The 8,663-nt window shown below is 32.1% G+C and overlaps 1 pseudogene; it reads right to left on the bottom strand.

Moving 5' to 3' along the window:
- Positions 1 to 811: 811 nt before the first annotated feature.
- Positions 812 to 8,663, bottom strand: part of LOC149254320 (iron-sulfur cluster assembly SufBD family protein ycf24-like) — a 99,440-nt pseudogene continuing 91,588 nt past the window's right edge.

Below are 8,663 nucleotides of genomic sequence, written 5' to 3'. Positions count from 1 at the left end.
CGGAATATATTGAAGAATATGAAGCTTTCTCATCCCTTGATCCTAATCAAATTATAATCATTGGTTTCCAATCAAATAATCAATTTCCCTCCAAGATAGTTAAGAGACCACTTTGGAGAAGGACTTCTAGAAGAATTCAGATAGTAGCAATGGAATTAACTAGGAGGAAAATGAAGCACTTTAGTGGGTGCTCCAAAATATTTGAATGCAACTCAAAAAGATTTTATACTCCCTCCGCACATTTTAAAACATAAACCATTCAATTGCATCTCATTTATTTTCCACCTTTCAGTAATATGTAATTATTTGAGCAAGAATAGAGCATTCATAAATATTGTCATGAAAGAGGACTCTTCATAATCCTAATAAGTTGGGCTATAACAAATAAACAATTTCACGTAGTGAATAAATATTCCATGGTAGATTTCAATGATTAAAATGACAATTTTATTCCTAATCTCATTACAACAAAAATAAATTCAACCCTAACTAGTTTGGATCTAACAAATCAAGAATTCCATGTAGTAAAGTAGCCTTACATGGTAGATCCCAATTATTTGCAATAACAAATTTATTCTTGATATTATTGTAACATAGATAAATTGAAGAGTAGATACATATTTCATTATCTGAGACAAACTTTGAACACATTATGAGATTTCATAGAAATATAATGATACGATTTACCTCTAGGACATGAGAAATCTATCTACATCTAGCACCTGTCACTGGACAATAGTGTTATTGAGACACCATCTCATGCCATTAGAATCATGTAGATAGATAGTGTTATAGAGATACCTTGCAACACCTATTCAACACTACCTTCAAGCTTCAAATTCAACAATTGATTTACTTTAGTAGCAAATTCTAGTGGGATTTCATTAAATACAACCCGACAAAAGCCATTTATCATAGTTATCGTTTTCTTCTCTCGATCTATCCCTATTTGGAAATAGAATAACTGATATTCCCCAATTTTTGAGGTACTTGCTTCATGTTCAACATGGGCTATTGGGTTCTTCACATGGAAAAGGTTGCAAATATTAGATGTATATGGAAAAAAGCATGCAATTCAAGGCTGATCCTAAAGTCTTTTGGGTGAATTATAAAACACCATGTACTTAAAACATGATATATGGTAGTAACAAAAAACTACCCAATATCCCACTTTAGAATTCAAAATGTTGGAAATATAAGATTTCTTAAATAATATCAACTATTTAATTGCATAATCACACTAAAATAGGCAAATTTTTAAAATGTTGAAAAGTGTGAAAAAAATGGAGTTGGAATATTATAGTTATGTCACGATAGATATAGCTATGTCAAATGTAACTTCTATATAAAACATGTAAATGTAACTTCTATAAAAAAATGGAGTTGGAATATTATAGTTAAGTTAGGGTAGATATAGTTACGTGAAATGTAACTTCTATATAACATTCTCAGTATCCTTTTTTAGTCATTTGGGACTAATATTTTTTATCTTTGGTTAATAACTTAATACTCCACCAAAAATAGCATTGAATTGGCTCTTCACCAACCAAGGGGGAAATTTAAAATAGTGTGAAAATTCTTACTCATTCCCCTGCCATATTTCTGATAATTTATTTCTATGTGGATTTAAGCTAGTGTAATGTAACTTCTACATATTTGACAATTTAAATGCAAAAAATTACCCAGACTGAAGTTATACAATTAACATATGCACAATAAGATACAATATGCATGATTTATAAGTAATATGGCGTTTATATGTTATATCAAGACAAAAAATTTCTCATCTCATTAACTCTTATCTTATAGTTGGTGATGGATATACCCTTTCAAATTATGAGCCATCTTTGTCATATCTTATATTTAATGATGGATATAACTTTTAAAAACACCAACCTTGGTTTTTATTTTATGTACGGTCAATTTAAATATAAGTGCTCATAATTTCATTCAATATGATCTTGTACAACTAGAAATAAAATGATGTGGGGATGGTGTTTCTAGTGATTTTCAATGTCGTTTTAATTACTTAAAATCAAGCTATTTAACATAAGCAGTGGTGGTGTTTCTAGTGACTTTCAAACTTGTTTTAATTACCTAAATTTAGCCTATTTAAAGTAAATAGTTGCACTGGCCATCTTATCTTCAAGTCAGTAACTTTGCTTGAGGGCATCTTCATGACATCCACCATCTCTGAAAATTATGAAATATTAGTAGTATCTTGCACTAAATAGAAAAAATTGGCATAGAATCTTTTATTGTGTTTTTTTACTCCATGTCACAAATTTATTGATACTTTATGATTCTTGGTTTCCATTTCCATGCTAGGACTAGATTCATCATGCCTAATAGGATCTTTAGTTGTGCACATAACATATTTCTCACTTCTAATTGTATAAAACACAGAGAGTATGCACAATGACATGTAGTGACATGTGGGTGTCTATTTTGCTCAATGATATGCTTGATTTTTTAACCCATTCCAAACCTACCACAATGAAATTAAGAGAAACAAGGACACAAGAAGGACTATCAATAAATGAAATTAGAGACTTTAGAATGCAACTCAATTGTACTTGAATATAATGATAAGTATTTGCAGCTTTCTAGGCATCGATGAGCATCGAATCACACTATGAAAAAATCCTTGAGTTATGAGAATTTGGTTGCACCTGCATTAATCCTCTGTAGTATTTCCTTGACTTGCCTATAGATATAATTTTAGAAACAATCCTACTCCTGCAAATATTCAATGTATGGATCATATTTTTCGTTCCCTATTGATAATTATTTTTCAAGGCAACAGAATAGAACTCTCCAATTGAATCATCACCTTTCAAAATAATTCTTGAGTATTTCCAGTTGATTGTTGAACCAATCTCTACTCAGGTCCACGAAATCCTTGATTTGTCTCCATCACACAAACCTCTTTCAGTAATAAAATTATAAATCCCACGTCTGCATTCCACGTCCCCAACATACCAATTATTTATAGTGGAATACTTTATTGTTACTCCCTCGGTACAATAGAGATCCACTACTTTGGCATGGAGATGATTGGTGTCATAAACTGGTGCAGTGCATCCATCAATATATGTCACAAAACTCCTCTCATCTACAAAAATATGAGTCCTCTCAAACTGACTAGTCTCCATCTCATTCATCATAAAATAATTGGATATTTCCATGGATGACAAAGTGTGCTTGGGGATTTAATCAAAGGAGCTATCACTAAAAAAAATGCAATGCAGCATAATAGTTATCAACAGGAGGAAAAACCATGCTAATCTACTTCCTAACTAGATAAAGATACTCCCGAATTACCTCTTATTACGAACAAAGGATAACCTCAACTTCCTATAGAGTCTACCTATGCATGGTAGCAATGAATAAACTGTCAAAAACAACATCTACAACAATGTTGGTCAATCTCTTCTTCTAGTCAAGGGCATGCCCAACTTTTGAAAAGTATCAAGTAGGTCAGGGTCAACCTCATCAAGGATCCTCTTCTTCTTCTACATTCCCTATTTAGGTTCAGAATAATAACAAAGGTCTTGGAAATTTATGGGTGGGTAAAAGTTATCAAACCATTTGGGTTCTTCCATTTTTAATCATTGTCTGTAAGCATTGAATATAAATTGCAAAAGCCATTCCATTTCCTTCTTTTTAGCTGAAATTAACCTAAGATTTTGAGAGTTGTAAGGTTTAATGGATCTAAATATATTCTACTTAAAATATAGTAACATGGTTTAAAAATGTAGGCATTGAGATCAAAATCTAAAGATGAAAGAGAAAAGATTTTATGTTCATGATTACAAGAAATTTTAATTTCATGTAACAAAGTTTGAAAAAGGTCTAGCATTTGCATCCTACTAGAAAATTTTATTGCATCACTCAAGCCGTTTGAATTTGGGAATGCTAGAGTCCATTACAATAAACAATCAACCACTAAAAAAAAGGTGAAAACAAAAAAAATCATGCATTTTGACCCTAGAAAAGTTAGGGAGGAGCGAACTGATCTGTACAATAAGGACATGCAAAATTCTTCTATGTCCATTGTCTTTTGATTAATTATTGGCCACAATCAAGATCTTCATTATCATAATCATTAAACCCTTTGTACAATAAGGACATGCAAAATTATTACTTGTGCATTTTCTTTTGATGAATTGTTGGCTACAATAAAGATCTTCATTACCATAATCATTAAACCCTCAACACTAAATAAAATTTAAGCTTTTATCATATAAACCCTCGAAATTGTTTAGCCATACGAACAAAATTCATCTTTAGTAAAAAGGAAAAACTCTCGAGAGTCCAAATTCATACCCATGTACAAACTACAAAAATCTCCATGACCAATGACCTTACCCTTCCTCCATCTAATCGTTGATGCTCTCCTATGGTGTTTCCCATGCAAACTCCATTTGTGGTTAGAATCCCATGAAATCCATAGAGCACATTGATGGTCTTCCTTCATCTAGTATTTCCACACAGATATAGACAAGGTAGAGAAAAATGCACTGCTACAATCTGATGTTGTAATCTGTGAATATTTTATTATTTCAACCCAACGCTAAATTGGAAAAGAAAAAGAAAAGAAATATTTATAATATAAAATAAAATATATAAATTTCAATTGGGTTAAATGATTTATTTTTAATAAGAATTTGTTATTTTTACATAAGACGCTATATTAAAAAGAAGAAGAAGATAAAAATGATATTGGGATGAATGTAAACATTTAAATATGACCTCAATTAATAATAAAAATAATAAAATTCATTTTTTTATATTTTGATTTTGTTATTAACTTGTGAATAGGCTTTGTTACAATACCATGGGCCAATACCATAACTTATTTCACAACCAAAATATTTTATAACAATACGACAAAATTCTTAACTGTGCATGACATTCGGTGGATATTATTAACTTGTAAAAAATAGCCTTTTTTACAATACCATGGGTCAATACAATGGATTATCTATACCACATGCCCAAAAAAACATAAATTATTTCCAAATCAAAATATTTTATAACAATATGACAAGATTGTTAACCATGGATATTCACCCTCACTTTACCATGGATACTAACTTGTAAATGGGCTTTGTTACAATACCATGGGCCAATACCATGGATTATCAATACCACATTCCAAAAAACATAACTTATTTCATAGTAAAAATATTTTATTTTAAATTAATCTAAAAGGGAAAATGCTAAAATTTGAGATATATCTATACCCACAATACCATTGCTTACCAATACCACATGCCAAAAAGCCATAACTTATTTCATAGTAAATTTATTTTATTTTAGTTGGTCCTGACCATGAACAACATTAGTGGGTTCGAAACGTTGACCAAATCCTAACTATGTGATTAATTTGAAATACTTATATCTATATTATGGATCACAAAAGTCTTAGATCTAGCATTGTTTTATTTGAATCAAAAATGGAAAATGTTACAATTTGAGATATATCTAAAACATCTATCGCCACGACTACTAAAAATATTCTCATATAAATTAAATTAACATTTTAATAAAATTAAGCAAATATATATATATATATATATAGAGAGAGAGAGAGAGAGAGAGAGAGAGAGAGAGAGAGAGAGAGAGAGAGAGAACCAACATAGATCCATATTAGCTAAGGATCCAAGGGATGAGAGAAAGAAAATTGAATAGAGAGATAAAGAATCGGCATAGATCCATATTAGCTAAGGATCGAAGGAATGAGAGCAAGAAAATTGAATAATTATAATATATTAGGTATAGTACATGATTTTTAAAATTTTTTCATTATTTTATTTTCTTTGCAATGATTGATCCAGAATATAGGTTTAATATTTTACAACCAATTAAATTTTTTTTTAATTTAGATAATTTATTAAACACAATACAATGTGATCAAATTTAAGAGAGAGTTGGTGAGGGGGTAGAGAGAGGGAGGGAGATAGTGAAAAAGTTGTAGGATAGAGAGAGAGAGAGAGAAATAGAGAATGATGGGGGGAGAGAGAGTGAGGTGGAGAGAGGGAGAAAGAGGAAGGAAGAGAGAGGAGAGAGAGGTAGAGATGGAGTTGGAGTGGGAGAGAGAGGGAGGAAAGGACAAAGACATAGAGATATAGAGGTGGAGAGAGGGAGGAGTGAGAAGGGATAGATGGAGAGAGAGTGAGGGAGAGAGGAGAGGAGGGAAGAGAAAGAAGAGGAGAGGATAGAGATAGGGAGAGAAGGGGAAGGGAGAGACATGGAGACATAGATATGGAGAAGGAAAGGGAGGAGGGGAGATAGTGATAGAGTTGAACAGAAGAAAGAGAGAGAGAGAGGTAGAGTGATTTGGGGGGGAGATAGAGGGAGGTGGGAGATAAGGGATAGAGAGGAAGGAAGATAGAGATGAGGAGAGAGAGATGGAATTGGAGGGGGTAGGAGAGGGAGGGAACAAAAAAAACATAGAGGGATAAAGGCAGAGAGAGAGAGGGGGTGACAAGGGAGTCATGGAGAGAGCGTGAGGGAGAGAGGAAAGCAGGAGGGAATAGAGAGAATGATATAGATATAGAGGGATAGAAGGGGAAGAGAGGGAGAGAGTGTGTGTGTATGTTTGGGGGGTGAGATATAGAGAGGGAATAATAAATACACACAACTATAAATATAGATATTTTATAGTATTATGTAACCAATCTATATCCATATTAATCCTATAAATATCAAGTGCCGAGAGGGATCCAATCTCTCAAGGTGCAAACATTTCCTCAAGTTTTGAACTAGAAAATAAAGTTTGCACCACGAGAGATTGGACACCTCTCGACGCTTTATAGATTCGGAGTTAAGATGGATCTAGGTTGGTTAATATGAAATTAAAGTAGTTTTTATTTTATATTATAGTCTTAAAAATTAAAATTTCCCTTCAAATTAATTTCAAATTGGAACTAGATCCAATTAGATTCAATGAATAGATTTTTTTTAAATCCATAAAATAATTTTTTTATTAAGAAAATTATTTTTAAAATTACAAATTATTAGAGATAAGTAATGCAAATTTGGCTCACCTCTACACCATGTGAGGATGAAGAATTGTTTAAGGAAGGATAAGCTTTCAGCCAATATTTAACAACCTTTTAATCTCATATCACTTGTAAGTTTAGATTGCTTGACACAATTAAAATGACTAGTATAAAAAATTGATTCATATTATTATAGTACTTGTTAGGTAGTTGTATTTTTTTTCTTAGACTAAATTATTCATTCATGTTAGTAATTTTTAGTTGTATTACTTATTATCTAGTTACATACTTAAACCCACGACTAAACTAGTGATTTATGTTAGTTGTTTTTAGTTCGGTCACTTAATATTTCTCATTGTTGGTAGTATTTCACTTGGAAAAGTTGTGGTGACTAAATTTTTTAGTCACTTGGTCACTAATTGCTCATTTTCTACTAATGATATATATCCTTCCCTCTATTCCCTCCCACTCTCCTCTCCCCTTGACTCTCTCTCTATGACTCCCTTGTCACCACCTCTCTCTCCACCTTTCTCCCTCTATGTTTTTCTTGTTCCCTCCCGCTCCTACCCCCTCCAATTCCATCTCTCTCTCCTCCTCTCTATTCCTTATCTGCCACTTCCCTCTATCTCTTCCCCCAAATCACTCTCCCTCTCTCTCTCTCCCATCCAACTCTATCACTATCACCCCCCTCCTTGTCCTTCTCCACCTCTATGTCTCCATCTATCTCCCTTCCCCTTATCTCCCTTTATCTATTCTCTCCTATTCTTTCTCTTCCCTTCTCTCCTCTCTCCCTCACTCTCTCTCCATCTCTCCCTTCTCACCCCTCTCTCTCTCCACCTCTATCTTTCTATGTCTTTGTTCTTTCATCCCTCTCTCTCCCCTCTCTCTTCCTTCCTCTCGCTCCCTCTCTCCTTTCCTCTCGCTCCCTTTCTCCCACATCACTCTCTCTTGAATCTCATCACATTGTATTATGTTTAAGAAATTATCTAGATTAAAAAAACTTAATTGGTTGTAAAATATTAAACATATATTTTGGATCAATCATGTCAAAAAAATAATATAATGAAAAACTTTAAAAAATCATGCACTATATTTAATCTATTATAATTTGTCAATTTTCTTTCTCTCATCCCTTGGATGGATCTATGCCGGTTATATATATATATATATATATATATATATATATATATATATATATATATATATATATATATATATAGATGTATATATAAAGAACCGACATAGATCCATCTTAGCTTAATTTTATTAAAACCTTAATTTAATTTCTATGGGAATATTTTTAGTAGTCGTGACGATAGAGGGTTTAGAAATATCTCAAATTGTAACATTTTCCCTCTTATATTCAATTAAAAAAAAGTTGTAAAATTAAATTAAAATAATTTTTTTTTACTATGAAATGACTTATGGTTTTTTGGCATGTGGTATTGATAAGCCATGGCATCGGCCCATGGTATTGTAACAAAGCCTATTTACATGTTAATATCCATGATAAAGTGAGGGTGAATGTCCATGGTTAACAATCTTGTCTTATTGTTATAAAAAAGTTTTGATTGTGAAATAATTTATGATTTTTGGGAAAGTGGTATTGATAATCCATGGTATTAACCCATGGTATTGTAACACAGGTTAATT

Source organism: Pinus tabuliformis, chromosome 7 (genome assembly GCF_031772625.1).
Source record: "Pinus tabuliformis cultivar Carrire ecotype Pingquan chromosome 7, CPIR1, whole genome shotgun sequence".
NCBI classification, from domain to species: domain Eukaryota; kingdom Viridiplantae; phylum Streptophyta; class Pinopsida; order Pinales; family Pinaceae; genus Pinus; species Pinus tabuliformis.
This window is presented reverse-complemented; position numbering and strand designations above follow the sequence as displayed.